This window comes from Orbicella faveolata, unplaced genomic scaffold, assembly GCF_042242905.1.
Source record: "Orbicella faveolata isolate gen_17 unplaced genomic scaffold, um_ofav_v1 contig_12, whole genome shotgun sequence".
Lineage (NCBI taxonomy): Eukaryota > Metazoa > Cnidaria > Anthozoa > Scleractinia > Merulinidae > Orbicella > Orbicella faveolata.
The window spans coordinates 6,626,239-6,645,000 of NW_028301539.1; the positions used below are offsets into that span (position 1 = coordinate 6,626,239).

At 41.9% G+C, this 18,762-nt stretch overlaps 1 protein-coding gene and 1 pseudogene across 2 annotated transcripts in view; one reads left to right on the forward strand and one right to left on the reverse strand.

Annotated features, from left to right (window-relative positions):
- The window catches only part of LOC110046936 (dystrobrevin beta-like), a 36,512-nt gene extending 36,231 nt beyond the window's left edge, over window positions 1-281 (reverse strand). Inside the window, exon 1 of the mRNA XM_089282237.1 lies at window positions 170-281. The gene's annotated coding sequence lies outside the window, so the exon portion shown is untranslated. The remainder of the gene's footprint in view (window positions 1-169) is intronic.
- A 12,965-nt stretch (window positions 282-13,246) lies between these two features.
- Window positions 13,247-17,323, forward strand: LOC110046871 (putative skeletal organic matrix protein 5; annotated as a pseudogene). Its single transcript, XR_016203843.1, has 4 exons — window positions 13,247-13,253; window positions 13,634-13,670; window positions 14,821-14,947; window positions 16,031-17,323. The product of XR_016203843.1 is annotated as a putative skeletal organic matrix protein 5 (transcript).
- The last annotated feature ends 1,439 nt before the right edge of the window (window positions 17,324-18,762 follow it).

Consider the following 18,762-nt stretch of genomic DNA (forward strand, 5'->3'; position numbering starts at 1 on the left):
CGGCCTAGCCCAAAGAAACACCTCACAACACCGAGAGAATATTTTAACCTTAAATTCTTCGCGAGTTTTGAAGCAATGATACGCGCTTTTCTTTGCGAACACAAACACATGTGGAGGAGCTTCCAATAATACAATACACAGGCGAATATAACCACTAAATTAGCCATACCTTCGTTTGCAACAAAAATAACATAAATTCCTTCACTCTAGAGCCTAAAACACTTCACTGCCCCTGATCGCTCCGCCATTTCAAGCCGCATTTTACCCTCGCTCGACTTTAGTCACGTGATATGTTGTTTCCATAAGGGGACAATTGTGCGACCAATCAAAGCGAGAAGGCGTGAAAACTAAAATAACGCGGTAGATGATTACGGGCGTTAATTTATTTGTGTGGAACTTTTCATACTCAATTCTGCATTACAATGGTTATTGCGTGGGACGTGATGCGAACACAAGTGATCTTTCTTTGATGTATCGCAACAGACTTCTTTGAAGGGGCTATCATGATTGCGTGACAGATGCGTGACTGGCGCTTACTAAACTCTGTATGAACTATCAGGCGGGAAGGGTAGGGGACAAAAGAGGAAGGCGCCTTTGAGCCGACCCCATGAATTGAACGTGTAATTTACGTTTTCGAACAGTTCAAGCTTCGGTATAACTAACGAATTTGGTCCATCAATTTCGGAATGAACAATGCTCTTCGTCCTTGTTGAAGAGGAAATCCTACAATTAAATTTTTGACGAATTGACTTGAAGAAAACATAGGAATAGCTGAATTCGTAGTGCATAGAATCAATAGTACATATATTATGAACGAGGTGTTCACTGAGAGAAAAACACATCCTATTTGGTAAAATCATATTTCCAACCCTAACCCTAACCTAATCATATTTCTAACCCTTACCCCAACCTATTTGCCCGGCTTGGGGTTTTCATTTGTTATTTTAAAATTAGTAACCGTATTTAGCGTTAAAACTGATTTAAACACAACCTTTGAGATTATTGTTGCAATAGAAACATCGAATTGCATGACCAAAATTATAAAGCAAAATTTTCTTTGATTTTGTGGAAAAATCACAAAGTTTGCCCATTGCTGCTAAATCTTTTTTATGTATATGTTGAGAGCGAGAAGATTAAAATCAGTTAGTCTTTGTCCCCACTTTTTTTGTAGCAAATATTAATCATCTACATTGAAGCACATAACCATTCGAATGAGGTTCATTCTCGTAAAGAAACCTTACATCATGTATTTTACCGCAGCGAGATTTAAAAGAGCGACTTCACGGTTTGAGAATCTTGAAAAGCTCAGCCTGAATTTTTCAAGCTCGTCGTTTGTATTCCCTGTGAATCTTCTCTATGTTTAGTTTATGGTTTATTATTATCTCTTCGGTGTTTTTCTATCTTAGTAAACTTCTACTTTAAGGTTTCCTTGAATAAAAAGATAATTTTGTACGTGGCGGAAAATAACTCAAACTACCGTGACTGAGAAGCGCGTGAGGTCCATGTTTATCCCCCACTGGTTGATTGAATGACTTCTTTACCCCTGTGTTGACAGGATGTAAAATCTTCACGAAACTTTTACAACGACCAACAGCTTGGGCAGTCTCGCATCTTTTCATGTCTTACATCTCTTCAATCGAGTTAACAGGTAACTGTTAGATTTTTGCTATAGCTAAGTAAGCCAAGTGTTATTCGGGTAATGTTTTAAGTTTTCCTGGTATTTGATCCGAATTGTTTTACGGTCAGATATAACACTACATTCTTGATAAATGTTAACTTGGACTAAACGTAAATCCGCTCAATAACTATTCGGCAATTTCCGAGAAAAAAAACTTGACAATAGCACATCTCGGCTGTTTTATCCGGAGGACGGGAACCTTTTGTTTGTGGGATGATTCCGTCTTTGCCAAAAATAAGAGTGGATGAAATTACGGCGACATCGACAGTTCAACCCAGTGCAAGTGCAGTAACCTTTTATACCAGCGCCGAGTAGGAACAGTGAATGTTTTCACTAATTCGGATCAGAAAAGCGGTGAGTTTGAGCAAAAATAGCTCAAGAGACGGCGAATTGTTATTAAAGTGACAGTTACGAAAGCCAATAAACAATTCTTGGATCAGATGAGCATGTTTTTGAAGGCTTGCATTTTATAGTGCTCAAATCGCAGGTTTTTGCCTTTCGGTGCCGATTTAAAGAGTCGTAATTTATTGTTGTAGGTTGAACGATGCAGAACTGCGTTATTGTAATGTTAGCCATCGGACTTCCTTTATGGAGAATAGAAAGTGTTGTAACTTTGATTAAATTGGTCTTGTTTGGTCTGTATAATAATATGTAGATTTAGCCAAGCCAAAACGCGGAACTGCTGATGACTGCAATAAGTTAACCATAAAAGAAAAAGATGATTTGTTTTTCTTGGATCAGAAACTCAAAAAATGATCAATTGTGAACATATAATTATTCAGCGTGTGGTCTTACTACTTTTATCCAGTTAAATTTCAACAAACTATGCCCAATAGACATACCGAATTTTTCCAAGACTGTAGAAATTACGTACTCAATATCAAAGAGACGACTGTGCAAGGAATGTGTTGGAAGAAAAATAAAAAACGCGCCAGGGGTTAAATCGCGCTGACATTTTGCCTTTCCCTCGTCCCTCCTTCTTCCGGCCTTGCTTGAGCCTGCGATCCAATCGAAAAACCAGTACCTGGTCAGCAGTGAACTTAAAAAAAACTCGAATGACGCGATCGACCACGATGAGCTTTTAACCTAAACCCTTGATATAATCATGTGATACTAGTACGGTTAGCGGATACCTTGTATTGAAGTACCTATGGTAATGGTGATACTCTCTTATATTATCGGTCTTGGCGTACGGACGTACGGACGTACGTACGGATAGTCACGTGACGACTAAATTTTTCAGATCCATGGGTCACCAAATTTTCTAAGGCATTGGGCTCCGCTCGTGCGTCTGGCGCGCAGGAGCCGCTAAAAAGAACATTACACGTTCTCTCGAAGATATGAATTTTGTGTTCTCGTGGCAAGACAATCCCTTGCCACCCGAACATAAAATCCAGATCTTCTTGCCACCCTGTAATTAATATCTTCTATGCAGCCGTTTGGGCCGAACCCGCCTTGCTTTCATTTCCTTGCCGAGGTCTGCACCAAAATTTCTACCAATCAATGGTCAGTCAGGATTTTCCTGGGAATCGAAAGAAAACATCAAGACGGCAAGGTACGCTGTATTTGATGCAGCTTATACAACACCTAGGCACAAATTAGTCCAAGTAAATGTGGCAGCCCCGTGGGACGGGGAGGGTTGAGTGACTTCGGTCCGAGTGGCTGCGAAGGAGATTTATAAATATCTCTTAAAAACTGAACTATCTGAGGACAGTGCTGGGATAATTTCAGTCCTCGGTCTATTTTAATTTGTACTGATGCCGCTGCGCTCGGTCCGTGGAGTCAAGATCTCGGGCTTATATACTCAAAGTACGTCCTTCCGTTATGTTAATAATACGGCTATTTTCGTGTTTACTGCTGCGCAGTGTCTAATTAACACTCGTCTCTGAATATCGCTTTCCAACCTCAAGCGCAAAATAAATACTCGTAAAATTATCCACGGTCCAAGATCTTATTCCCAGTGTGAGATATGAGCTCCTTTGAAACCACTCTTACTTCCCTTTGTATAGAAAAACATGTACCCAAAGACATCAATGACAAATTGCTGAAAGTGATACAATGTTCTTTAAGGAATTTTTTTGTTTATTCTGATACTCAAAGGAAGTGTCAAGTTGATGAGCGATGCAAAGTTACAAAGGTGTCTGCGACTCATTTTTGAGTTCGTTCGAAGTGCATGTTCAAAAACTCCTCAAAAAACGATGGTTTATATCACTAAACCCAGGCACAGTGTTGTCTGTGGTTTGTTTGCCTCTTTACTCCCCTGGTTTCATTAGAATCGAGCTGAAGCTTAATGATCACGATCAAAGGTTGATGGCTGTCGAGGAAGTCATTTCTCAGATGAAACAAAGAATGGCGGACGGTCACTTGGAATAAAGGTAAGGTACTGGTACAAAGAATTGGTACATCGGGTAATTTTTTAACCATTAAACCTCTTCCTCTTCTGCAATTCACTTATTGATCGCACTAGTAGAAGAACAAAAAGATGAAGGAGAAGAACAACAAGAATAATAATAATAATAATAATAATAATAATAACAACAACAACAACAACCAGAACAAGAACCTAAATCCTCGAGTTTGATTGGCTAATCATACGCACCTGACCGGTCCAGCTTTTTCGATAAAGCCCACGGGCCGGATTTTTTTCTTGCTGCCTAGATTTCGCTTCTAAACGTTAGTGGCAATCGTCAATCTTTTGCCTTTTTTACTCATCCATCGACGATTAGTCAACGCAAGTTCATCTCTGTTCACTTTAAAATGGCAAGGAAAGTCACTGTAAGTAAATTCAATTGAGTATTTTGAAGTTGTGAGAGTTTGCTTGGTTGTTTGTAGCTTGGCGCCGTAATGGCGCGTAATCCTGTGTTTCAGTCTCGCCGTAAAATTGAGTCAATTGCAGTCCAGTTTACCTCTGATCGTTGCTGCATTTAGAAGAATTTCTGTGGAATACACTTAACGAATTTCTTCGCTTTCTGCTATTCAATTTACGGTAGAAAAGTGACGAAGTGATTTTAAAAGCTACAACTGACAGAAATTGTTTTTGTAGTAAAACTTCAAACTTCTCACGAAATTTCACACTGCAAAAACAGTTTTGGAGAACTTAACTGGTGAAATAAATGCAACTAGCACAAAGTAGTTCGAAAAAAATCTCTTTTTTAACACATCCTTCTTTGTCTACTATCTGAGCATTCTCGTCCCCAGAGCCTCCGTTTCTTTTGGTCACGTGGTCGGAGAAACGTCAACGACATTTTAAGACGAGTAGCACTGGGGACGAGAATGCTATCTGAGTTACTCGCTCGTTGCCGAGATTTCTTAAAAATCGTTAGTAGACGGCGCGCAAGACGATTCAATGACAAGAGTTGCGTAAACAAATCCATTTGTAATCTGTACAACCAATTTACTGCAGCAAAAAAAAAAATAAACATGTTATTTGCCGGCTTAGGGTCAGTCCGTACAGGGAAAAACTGTGACCTCGGGCTTGAAAACGCTGCCTCGGTCACAGCTTTTCACCATACGGACCTCCCAGCCGGCAAATAACATATATATTCTGAAAGTAATTATAGTATTGTAATAAAAGTATAGTATTGTAGAGAAAGAAGAAAATTGTAGAAAGTAGAGTTCTGAATAGTAAGTAATGTAAGTAATTTGAAAATTTATAAACAAATAAAAAAAGTACGAACACCAACAACAAAACATATACAACACACACACATATTATACAACTTGAAGGACTTACGCGATCACATAGAAATAGCTGGAAATAGCCACAACCATAACTTTGTTTGTCATTGAAGCGATGAAGAGAGAACAAGCTGGTGCTGGTTTAAGTGACTGTTATGCACGACAAGACCACAAAATTAATAGCTTGAAAACGTCTCCGAGACTTTTTCAATTTGTCATCACTACATCTGTGCCTAACCCATTATAACACTCTTCTTTTTGTAGCTTCAGACTTTGGTTTCACTGAATCAATCAATCAATCAATCAATCAATCAATCAATCAAAGACTCAAAGTATGTCTTTTAAGTTTTTACTTGTCGGAGTTAATGTTCACGATAGTTCCCTTTTAAGTGTTTAAGTGCAGATGTTTTAGAAACACGGACGTGAACAGGAGGTAGTGCAACCTCGTTCCCAGGCTCTCTCTCCTCTGTCTCCCTTGGTCGCTGGAAGTGTTCTTGCTCCTGGCACGCTTTCACCCCAGTTCCACAAATGAGTTGCGAAGCCCTCCTTTTAATATTCGAAGTTTTATTTTAATTTAAATATAGATGTGACCCGCCTAGATTAGCCCAGGCTACCTGCGGGTTCGCGTTGTTTCTATTATCAAGCATTTTTAACTTAATCTGTATACCTATTTCTGTAAAAATTGTAAATATGCGAGTCATAATACATGTAATAATAAAGTTGTTGTAGTGAAAAGACGACAATAGGCGCCACAGAAGAGAAAATTCAACTTCCCGTTTATGATCACGTTGTTTTTCAAAAACGTCCGCACACAAAAACCATTTACTCCGGCTTCAATATAACAGCTTTACGCAGCTGGTGCCAGCTGTTTATGCTCATTTAAGGCTGAGCAAGTGCATGGGAAGCAGTTCAATACAAGACTATCACAGCATCTAGAAGAACCGCTATCGTTCAACGAGGTACTAGCGAGTAATCCTGCCATTGACCAAAATTAACAGCTTTATTGAGAAAGTGATGCATATCTTTTAATCCATATTTTATATTTTATTACACCTGCAGGAATCTACGATCCCTTTTTTGTGCTGCCGCAAAAATCGTGGAGAAGAAAACCAAAGGTAGGCAGCAGAAAGGTTAGTGTAAGGGGCTGGTGACATGGAGGGAGGAAGGTCCTATCACCTAGGAAGAGACAACTTTTCGTTTATGTTTTACCAGCAAAATCTTCCTTCGAGGTGGTTACCAAGTGGAGAAAAAAAACAAGATGAAATTCTCGACCGTCTTGACATCGCCATGTTTGTTTGTTTTGTTTTGTTTTTGTGTTTTGTTCCGACTTCTAGGATATAGGTGCAAGGATCGTCTTATCTCTCAGCTACAAAGAGCCTAGCGCTTGAGAGATTTTTGTGCAAGGGTCAAAGCTAAACTGAATACAGAAAACGTAAGATGCTAGGATGAACTCTTTCAGAGAATATTTCGTACTCGTGTTGCTTTTTACAGAACCATAGAAAACTATAAAAACAAAAACTAATAAAATATATGATAATAATAATAATAATAATAATACAAAAAAGTAAAGCAAATAAAATGTAGAATCAAAAGGGATAATTATTTTAAAGATTTAACCTATGTGTAAGCGCACGCATGCTGGCCTTTAAACGCAAAACTGACAATGTTTGCTGCACTAAATTGCCTGCCTTCGTATTCGCGGGAACGACCAAACAATCTGTACCATATTAATTACCAGGTGACGGACTACAAAAGAGTGTCAAGCGTTTCCGATCTTCGTCACATGAAAGGGCCTAAGTGAGGAAGTATTTAAAATGCCAGTTAAGCGCAACAGTGATCGAGGAACATTTTGGCGGAGGTTCGTGAAAATCGGTTAAATCTAGGAGTCCTATCAATTCGCTTGAAGCAAGGGAATTCACGAAAAACGGAAGCCTTGGTATCCAGCCCCTAAAAATTTGCGAACTGAACGATGTTTGAATTTTATGAATGTTTCACTTGAATTCATAATTTTATATCTGGGTCAATCTCTCCCAAATTGATAGACCAGGAAAATGCTGTGGACTGTTCCATGTTTCTTCTTCGTCACCGGTTTCTTTATGGACTGCGTATCTGCTGGTGAGCAATGCAGAGAGGAGCGGAGCATAAATGGGATGGCTCTACAGGGATTCGTCTTTAAAAAGTTGTCCGTAGGAGCCTTTCACGAGTGTGACATCAGCTGTGAAAGAGAACTCACTTGTCAAAGCTATAACTACGTCGTGGGGGAAAATTCGTGCGAACTGAATAACCGCACCAAGGAGGCAAGACCCGAACATTTCCGCTCAGACCCGGCACGTGTTTACTTACGACGCTTGAGCAACCGGGGCAGGTACAAAACTATTACGCAACTTTAGCAAAACAAGTACCTAGGGAGATTCAGCAAACCACGACGACGACGGCAACAAGAACGTCATCAAACAAAAGGTTTAATGAGTAGAACAATAGCTGTGCACATGCGTTGTAAATTTTAATCTATACATGTGGCTGCTTCTAGGTAACTTTACCAGAAGAGTTTCAAACCCAAAACGACGTTTATTCACAGGTAACGAGTACTGCTCGGCACAATTTGCTTCCTTAACACTGAATTACACAGATGTACGGTTTACCCGAGATAACAATCTGGATGACAAAAATGAAAAGATATAAACTTATATACTAACACATCGCCAAGAAAAAGACTCACAACAATTCGCAAAAGGTACAAAAAACTGTTTCTCACCGTTTAGGTCTTCGGTAACACATGATACGATCCGATGGAAAACGATTTTCTTTATATCTAAGCACCACGCGATGCGAAAACACAAGATGACGGAAAGCACGACTAGTGAGCGGTTACCTAGCACTTGAAAAATGTCCGCTGATACACAATCTGGCTGAACTGCAGCCACAATGCATTTCTTTGCCGTCCTCTGCAAAACAACAATATGAAATGACCAAGTTCCGCGTCGTCTACGGAACGTGGACGACGACGGCTAATTTTTAGTATTCCCATTTGGAACTGAACGCCGTCGTTGTATATTTAGCTTAAGCACGTTTTTAGAGCCATTGACGTACTGAACAAATCTATACAATCGCGAATTTCGCTTGTAAAATATAAATTCATTTTTCACTAGGCGTCGTCCTCGACCTCGTCGTCGTCGTTGCTTAAGGTCCCTAAAAACTGAAATTTCCCCGGCCTGGCAGATGTTGTTTTCTTGAGGGCTTGGTGTTCGTTAACAATCCTTGAAAAGAAATAAAAGTATTCTTTTTAGAACATGAAATTTCCGCGGGCAGCTCATCAGCCTGCAGACTCCCAAGAGAAGTGTGTCCTTATTGATACAGTATAGAACATATATTTAGAAGAAGGTTAACAGCTTTTTTCAAATTTATACGAATATACAGTTTACCCGAGCACGAGCGACCATCTCCAGCAAATCCTTCCTCACAATTACAGTTATGTCCGCCAGCAGTGTTGGTGCAGTTTGCATTCACGTCACAGTCATGGTCTCCTTTCTTGCACTCATCGATATCTAAAAGAAAAATAATACTTGACACACAACGTTTAAAAGTTGACATTAGCTGGGGAACTCCAGTTTTCAGTTCTGGCTTTGGTGTAAAGTCAATTTACCTGAGCAAAAGCGACCATCTCCAGCAAATCCTTCTTTACAAGTACAGTTATGTCCGGCAACTGTGTTGGTGCAGTTTGCATTCATGTCACAGTCATGGTTGCCGGTGATACATTCATCGACGTCTAGACAACAAACGGGAAAAAAAAATCCAACCTTTGCCAATGAGAAACTAAAGATGCTCTCGTACTTAAAGAGTAAACCAGGAGTTTCAATTAATTAATGTTACACAAAGAAGCAATCAACAGCAACAAAACGAAAGCTATACTCAAAACGTTATACACGACTAGCATGAAAGATGATTGCCAAAAACCTTCTAAGTTCATGTCGCAATGAAGCCAAACTGCTGTTCCATTCCCGGTTGGATCAAGCCAATACTTGCCGCTAATGGTGTCTTTGCCTTCGCTCGCCTTTATTTCCTGACACGAGTGCGCTGGGAGCTCCGGAATGGAACCCAGAGGAGTTTTGATTAAGAAAAGAGATGATATTACAAGATGTACCAAGGATATAGTAATTTATATTTAATAAACTTTGTCTTGGGAGTCCGAGAACACAAAGTGGTTCGACTTATTACTCACAAACATCAGGGGCGGATCCACTAAGGAATGGCGTAACTGACTAGTGAGGTAAACAAATTTTAAAAGCGTATACGAAGAAGAAGGCTTCATCTCAGGGAGGAGGGGTGCGCAACCCCTGCACTCCACCCCTAGATCCGCCCGTGAATATTGGCCGATTAGCGTGATAAGATTACGGACTCCTGGTTTACTCTCTGAGTATGAGAGCATTTTTAGTTTCTCATTGCCAAAGGTTACTTTATTTCTTTGCTGTTTGTTATCTAGACGTCGATGAATGTATTACAGGCAACCATAACTGACGTGAATGCAAACTGCAGCAACACTGTTGGCGGACATAACTGTACTTGTAAGGAAGCATTTGCTGGAGATGGTCGCTCGTGCTCGAGTAAACTGTATATTCGGATAAATTTGAAAAAAGCTGTAATAATTGTTAACCTTCTTCTAAATATCTGTTCTATACTGTATCAATAAGAGCACACTTCTCTTGGGAGTCCGAGAACGCAAAGTGGTTCGACTTATTACTCACAAATATCAGGAGCGGATCCAGGATTTTTCTTAGGAGGGAGGGCACAATTAAGGAATGGCATAACTGACTGGTGAGGTAAACAAATTTTAAGAGGAAGGCTTCAACTCAGGGGGGGAAGGGGTGCGCACCCCCTGCACTCTCCCCCTAGATCCGCCCCTGAATATTGGCCGATTAGTGCGCTAACTTTACGAGCATTTTACCGGTATGAGCCCTCCTCTATTTACCTAAGAAGAGGAATTATACGTCTCAGACGTATTGTGCATCTAACATTACTGGACATTAAGAGCAGCCCCTCATTAATATCAACTACACAGAGAAATAGCGAAAACGAATAAAGCCCTAGAAAAGAAGCCCTTTACGGACACCACTTATAGGACTGTACAAAAACATTAAGTTAAGCTGAATCAATCTTTCATTAATTGTTTTCAACACAATTTGTTTGCTTTTCGATGTCCCAAATCGCCCTGATATCGATCAAAAATGCGCGGCATGTAGATAGGGTTGTAACTTTGAAAGTAAAGATTCTCATGATTTACGTCGTATTTGTATTTCCTTTCTTCTACATTTAGAGTAATAAGAACGCGATTTGATTAGAAAACAAACATATGTCGCGAAATTTTGAAAGCTAACATGACACAAGACACCAAAAGGAGAACTCTACATTTAGTCTATTCCAAGTTGTTGAAAATGCGTTCTGGTACGCGACTTGTCCGTTATAAACAGCTAACTTAGTCTGAAAGAGCTTCGTTTTTTCTTTAAAATAGTGAGACATATTTTTGGGCAATGCAGCTACTCACCAACATATCCAAACGATGTCACGTCATGTCGAAGAACATGGAAAAACGAGTCTGCATTGTCGTACATTTTGACTTCGCAGCGGTCAGCGAGAAGAGATCGTGGAGATTCGCGGGGCCGGCCCGCGGGGCAATGTTTCTGCTAGACTCCACGCAAAACTCGAATTCTAAGCTGTTAAAAGTAGTTATTTTCATTAAAACTCGCGTTTTAGAGGTGAAAATCGATTATTAAATATCGGTATGTTTTCGATTTTACTTCATAACATTGTTCCGAAAGCTTCCGAATAGTCACGGACTTAGTTACTTGCTGGCTTGCTTGCCTCCCTGCCTGCCTGCCTCCATGCCTGTTTACCTGCTTATTTACTTGCTTGCTTCCCGGCTTCCTTGCTTCCTTGCTTCCCTGCTTCCCTGCTTCCCTGCTTCCCTGCTTCCCTGCTTCCCTGCTTCCCTGCTTCCCTGCTTCCCTGCTTCCCTGCTTCCCTGCTTCCCTGCTTCCCTGCTTCCCTGCTTCCCTGCTTCCCTGCTTCCCTGCTTCCCTGCTTCCCTGCTTCCCTGCTTCCCTGCTTCCCTGCTTCCCTGCTTCCCTGCTTCCCTGCTTCCCTGCTTCCCTGCTTCCCTGCTTCCCTGCTTCCCTGCTTCCCTGCTTCCCTGCTTCCCTGCTTCCCTGCTTCCCTGCTTCCCTGCTTCCCTGCTTCCCTGCTTCCCTGCTTCCCTGCTTCCCTGCTTCCCTGCTTCCCTGCTTCCCTGCTTCCCTGCTTCCCTGCTTCCCTGCTTCCCTGCTTCCCTGCTTCCCTGCTTCCCTGCTTCCCTGCTTCCCTGCTTCCCTGCTTCCCTGCTTCCCTGCTTCCCTGCTTCCCTGCTTCCCTGCTTCCCTGCTTCCCTGCTTCCCTGCTTCCCTGCTTCCCTGCTTCCCTGCTTCCCTGCTTCCCTGCTTCCCTGCTTCCCTGCTTCCCTGCTTCCCTGCTTCCCTGCTTCCCTGCTTCCCTGCTTCCCTGCTTCCCTGCTTCCCTGCTTCCCTGCTTCCCTGCTTCCCTGCTTCCCTGCTTCCCTGCTTCCCTGCTTCCCTGCTTCCCTGCTTCCCTGCTTCCCTGCTTCCCTGCTTCCCTGCTTCCCTGCTTCCCTGCTTCCCTGCTTCCCTGCTTCCCTGCTTCCCTGCTTCCCTGCTTCCCTGCTTCCCTGCTTCCCTGCTTCCCTGCTTCCCTGCTTCCCTGCTTCCCTGCTTCCCTGCTTCCCTGCTTCCCTGCTTCCCTGCTTCCCTGCTTCCCTGCTTCCCTGCTTCCCTGCTTCCCTGCTTCCCTGCTTCCCTGCTTCCCTGCTTCCCTGCTTCCCTGCTTCCCTGCTTCCCTGCTTCCCTGCTTCCCTGCTTCCCTGCTTCCCTGCTTCCCTGCTTCCCTGCTTCCCTGCTTCCCTGCTTCCCTGCTTCCCTGCTTCCCTGCTTCCCTGCTTCCCTGCTTCCCTGCTTCCCTGCTTCCCTGCTTCCCTGCTTCCCTGCTTCCCTGCTTCCCTGCTTCCCTGCTTCCCTGCTTCCCTGCTTCCCTGCTTCCCTGCTTCCCTGCTTCCCTGCTTCCCTGCTTCCCTGCTTCCCTGCTTCCCTGCTTCCCTGCTTCCCTGCTTCCCTGCTTCCCTGCTTCCCTGCTTCCCTGCTTCCCTGCTTCCCTGCTTCCCTGCTTCCCTGCTTCCCTGCTTCCCTGCTTCCCTGCTTCCCTGCTTCCCTGCTTCCCTGCAAATCTCCTACCCTGTCCCGGCTTCCCGGATCCCTTGTTTCCTGGCTTCCTGGCTTCCTGGCTTCCTGGCTGCCTTGCTCCCTTCCTTCCTTGCTTCCTTCCTTTCATAATTCCTTGCTTCCTTGCTTCCCGGCTTCCCGGCTCCCTGGCTTCCCGGCTCCCTCGCTTCGTGGCTGCCTCGCTCCTTGGCTGCCTCGCTTCCTTGCTTCCTTGCTTCCTTGCTTCCTTGCTTCCTTGCTTCCTCGCTTCCTTCCTTCCTTGCTTCCTCGCTTCCTCGCTTCCTCGCTTCCTCGCTTCCTCGCTTCCTCGCTTCCCTGCTTCCCTGCTTCCCTGCTTCCCTGCTGCCCTGCTTCCCTGCTGCCCTGCTGCCCTGCTGCCCTGCTGCCCTGCTGCCCTGCTGCCCTGCTGCCCTGCTGCCTTGCTGCCTTGCTGCCTTGCTGCCTTGCTGCCTTGCTGCCTTGCTACCTTGCTGCCTTGCTGCCTCTCTGCCTTGCTGCATTACTGCCTTGCTTCCTTGCTTCCTTGCTTGGTTACGCACCCGATGACATATTGGTGACTGGCTAAAGCCAGTAACCGCAAAAAATGCCCTAACCCTAACCCTAAACCTAACCCTTCATCCCAGTGATCGTTATGATCGGTGAGAGTTATTTCCATTTGGTCTGCGCATGTCAGCTGAACTTTTTTTCAGAGATCGTAGAGTCAGCGGTTCTTAATTAAGAAACGACTAATAGATTTATCCTAAAACAATCAAATTATTCGCTCCCGATTTCTATGCGTGATAGTTGACTAGGGCAACGCCCTTGAACGCCCGTCAACTATCACTCGATAGAAATCTCTAGCTCATAATCCAATTGCTTTTTAAAATAGAAACACGAGTGAAAGTCTGGGAGAACGAGAAGTGCTGTGAAGGGGAGAAAATTACTCTTTCCTGGTCCACCGATGGGACTGCATCGGAAATATGAATTTCTTTCCACAGCGTTTTCGAGTTATTTTATATCATACTTTTTCTTTTCTCAGCTCTGGCGTCCTGCAAGGAACTGTACGACGTATACAGGTAAGTTACAAGTAAGCTACTTTACCAACAAACCAATCCTGGCAAGGCTCTGTTGTTTAGACATTTAAGTTTCAATTGCATGGACCTTTTCCGATACCTTTGCGTTGAAAATTCACACTTGCACAGTTAGTTTTCCACTTATGCAACAGCTGTTCAGTGGAAAGTTATCTGAAGAAGTTTTTATGATTACCGATTTGTCGAAAGTCCGTAGTATTTAAAGTATAGGTAATCGTATCAATACGTGTACAATTAAGGACTTACGCCACGATCGATAATTTAAAATTCTCTCAAAAATGTACCAGCTTTAAGGCGAGTACAAGTTGAAAGAAGATCCTAAATTGCTCGTGCTTTATGTGACTGAGACCATTTCAGACACTTGCTTTAATTTGCACTGCATGGGTTGAAAATTAAAAGTTAACGATAAATTGGCCTTCTCTTAGTCAATCTCAGTTATATGATAACGATTGAAATTGAAATTGATTGAAAAGCACTGCGTTTTCAAATTTAATTGTTGACTGTCCATAACTGGAGTTGGGTTTTGAGATAAACTTTTTAAAACAGCCTTTAAAACCAGATCAGATTTCACGAAAGAGGGCCAACTAATTGGAGCTCATTCAAAACTAGGGGGAAGCAATTTTTCGATCAATGAAATACGTATTTTACCTCGATTGCTACTAATCTCGCAAACTGATTGGCTAATTTGTCGTTGTCGATAAGAGTCCAGACAACGCTGCTGACGTCAATATGTCACGCTCTTGGCCACGCTCTGAAAAAAAGAACATTTTCTTTGACGTTGATATTGTACTCTTATCAACAACGATATGCGTCATCACAGTGGTCAAAATGTTGTGGACTCACGGGGCGCAGCCGAGTAAGTCCACAACATTTCGACCACTGTGATGACGCATAACGTTGTCGATAAGAGTACAGACAACGCTACGCCACATTCGATTTGTTAAATTTAGAATTTTCATTTTCGCCGTCATATTTAATAGACCAGCTGCAGTTCTTTATAGAAACGATGCACACTATCTTCTTAAGCATTAAATAAAATATTAACAAGAACGCAGAATATAACTCTTCAACATTTTTTCAACTCAATCTCAATTTTTTCCATTCAGTGCCTTTTGTTATTATTTACATCCAACAGGCCCAACGTGAGTCAGCTGGTTACGCTCTACATTGATTCAAAACCAACTTCTGTTTTCTGTCACATGGGAAATTTTGGATGTGGAGATGGAGGATGGACACCGGTCATGAAGATTGACTGAAACAAGGTATCACATAAATCACCCCTCTACTCGTACTCGCCGAGAATCATTATTTGTAAACCTATGGATATTTTAGCTGGAATGACATGAATTTGTTATTCTTGAGAAGACTTAGCAGACGTTTTTGTACCTAATTTTGCCAATGTCAACACAAGGTTTGATTTTTCACGCAACCCTTTCTATTCGGATAGTTTTTGAACAGAAAATTGTTTATGACATCAAAATTTTATGTTTGTAGAATCAATAAAGCATTTCCCCATATGGACTAAAAAAAGTTAAAAGATTTAAAAAGTGTTAAAAGTTCTTCGGAAGGAAAGAGACAATGTTATAAAATGAATGGAACGCTAGGAAAAGAAACTGAAGAAGTATAAATGCAGTACATAAAATAAGTTGAAGTCACATAACCGATTTCAGACATTGTTCAGCAACAAATTAAATGGCAGAAGAAGACGTCAATTAACCTATATTTTACTTTCGCTATTCGAGGAATTACCGGCGAACTTAATGCTGGGGGTAACCCTGCGATGGACTAGCATCCCATCCAGGGGGGGGAGTGGAAAATTTCCTAGTCGCTTCATGCTACAGAAATCGGAGATAAGCGCCGGCCTGATGGGCTAGCCTGTGTACAGCCGCCCCTCCCCTCCAAAAAAAGAATCGGGATTTTGTTTGGAGGGGAGGGGCGGCTGTACACAGGCTATGATGGACCACTTGGCTCGTATGCAGACTTTTTTCATTTGAGGGGCTGTTTACAGCTGCATTATTTTTCAACAGACCGTGGGCGAATAATATTTTCACCGCTTGATGAGCTTTGGTTGTGCAGCATTTTGCCGCAGGAACTCGGACGAGTCTTCTTGAGTACGATTCCAAATAATTTTTGACAACGTAGATCATAGAAAAAACTATTATCTAAGGATCACAGATAGCAGGACAGTCTGATATATTGACATTGTGACAAGTTTTTGACCAATATAATAATGTTAGGTAATAATACATATTGAAGAACAGGAAAAACCGGAAACCAGAAAGGTCTAATATTTCAGTGATGGATAACTCTGAGGGTTAGATTGAATTTTTTACTTTCTTTCCTAGAGCACTTTTCATTATAGCTCGGTGTACTAGAGCGATAAAAATGAATTCAACCTTCATGGAGGGAAGACTGGGTTTGACACACAAGAGACCAAGCTACCTACCTACTGGAACACATCCTTTTCCAAGATCTGTCTTGGTATGAAGATCGGCCAACAGATAAACTTCATTGTCATTACCAGGCAGGCCACCTCTCTGTACTCACGTATCGCTGACGGGCAGTACCGCGCAACTACAGTGGGCCGTAACACCTGGAAGAAGCTGATTGGTCCTCAGGCCTCATTGCAGCTCCAATGTAACAAGAAAGGGGTCAATGCTGTAGGTTCTTCTGAATACCATTCGAAAGCAAGAATCGGCATCATTAGTAACCAAGAAAACGACTGCTTATCCTCTGATTCCAGAACCGGATTTGGTACAGGAGGGCTAGACGGTGACTCCAACACCTGTGGTAATGAAGCAACACACTCACCAGATAATGGCATCAAACACATCAAAACCATGGGATACATTATTGTACAGTGAGAAGGAACTGATGAAGTGACGGCGAGAGCCATTCAGTTTATCGATATACTAATTTTAGTAACAAACACATCGAAGTCATGTCAGTTCCAGTTTTATTATTATTCAGAATGTCTATTGAAGTTAGTTTCTTAGGTGTTTCTTAAAAAAACAAAAGGTTCCCCCATAATTACAGACTTTGCGTGTCGGGTATTTAAAATGGAGGCTTAGTACATTTAATGCACTAATATAACATAAGTTGGGTCACGACAGTTTTTAATATTTTTCAGCGACTTTTTGATTGGTTCCTATACAACCACTCTCTTTTGATATCAGTTGATATTAAAATAATGGCATCAAACAAATAGGCCTAATTACGGTTTTCGACGCCATCTTGACGGGTAGGAAAATACAGTGTTTGTATGGGAAACCGATGGCAAATAACTTCTTTCAAAAATGGAATTTTATGCAATTTGTGAATCGCAAAGTTAAAATAATATATAGGCAGAAGATTGTATTCACCAAGTTTGAAGGATTTAGCTTGGCTAGAAGACGCTCAGTTTATTTTTCTGATTTTCTATACATTTGTCTGTAAATTTGGCTGGGTAGACGCGGTTCGCGGGAAATGTTTTCTTAGACAAATGTATGGAAAATTAAAAATTAACTGAGCGTCGTCTAGCCCAGCTACGTCCTTCAAATTTGGTGAATACATTCTGCTACCTAGTATGGTAAAGCTGCGATTCATAAGTTGTGCTAAATTCAATATTTTTTTTTATTAAAAAATTGTTTGCCATCGGATTCATATATATACGCTCGATTTCCAGCCGTTTGTTTATTACGTATCACTTGTCCCTGTCGTCACATCCGCTTTTTATGCAAATTACCATGCGAGCAGCGCGGGGAGAAATGGCGTAGGTTGCTGCTCCAAAAAAACAAAAAACTGTTAGATAAAATGTGGAAATGGTTTACATAACCCAAGGAAAAGCGTAACACTAAAACAGGAGCTTGCTTCGAAGCTGAAATTCGAAAGAAGTCGCAGCCAGCAAGAATCTGGACCTGAAGGGTAACAACAATAACGATATTTATTGTTACATGCTTACAAATAAGTGGGTAAACAAACATTTTAAGTTAAGTCGCAATCACTGAGCCCGAGTGGCCGAATGCAAGAGAGCTATGCAGTGATACCAAGGAACTTAAGCCAATATTGCTTCTCCGGTCTGCCTCTGTTGTAAGATCTCTGCAGTAAACTAGAGCTTTGCCTTTATACCATAACGGTTCTACCACTGTCGGTAGCATCACTGAATGTCTCTAGTTCTGCAGGATTTCAAAAACGAAAAAGCTCCCCTGTGTAAAGGGTAGGCAAGAACTCTATTTCCTTCTTGGGAAAAAAGACGCCAAGAGCATATGGTTGCGACTTCCTCTCCAGATTCTAGTGAACCGACAACTAAGTGAACAAAATTGCGTGAAATGTTTGGGTAGACACTCGAGCGTAATAAAACTCGTACCCAAGCACATGGTTTAGTGCTAATAAAGAGATGATAGGCGTTTTCTCGGTGGTCCGCATGCTGCGAATAATGCCAAGTTAATAGAAAACATGTACAAAAGAGCATGCATCACCTTTAGACTTATAAAATTTATGAGGCTTGCAAGTTTGTTTTCTGAATCCCCTAAATCTCCATCGTAATGCAAAAGTAAGGCGCCCTTTGCCGTAATGTGTTGTTGTGTGTACATTCCTAAATGCCATGACAGACATGACTACACTTCTACCTAACATTGGAATAGAGCATTACTGCAGTGCGCAAGTTAGGTGTGTCTCTTTCTGTCATGTCACTCTCCTAATGGTATGCTCCAATGTTTCTTGAAGGGATTACAGATATCAGGGATTGTGGCTGTAACCCCTTGACAATTACCTGCCATTCCGCGTGCGATTGTCGCTTTTTTCAAAAATTCTTCTGTCGCCACCTGATCTAGTTAAAGGAGCTAAATCACGGTTTGCACATCTTGAAAGTTTAGCCTAAATTATTCAAATTGGTCGTTTGCAATCCGTGTCAATCTTTGCCATCCTTGACCATCCTTGTTCCTCTATGGTTTATTATTATCTCTTTGAAGTTTTTCTATCTTAGTTAACTATTATTTTCAGGTTCCTTCCATTTAAAGGAGATTTGGTACGTGACCAAAACAACTCAAAACACCGTGTCTGAGTTCCTTGTAGCATCCAAGACAACTATTTTTTCTGA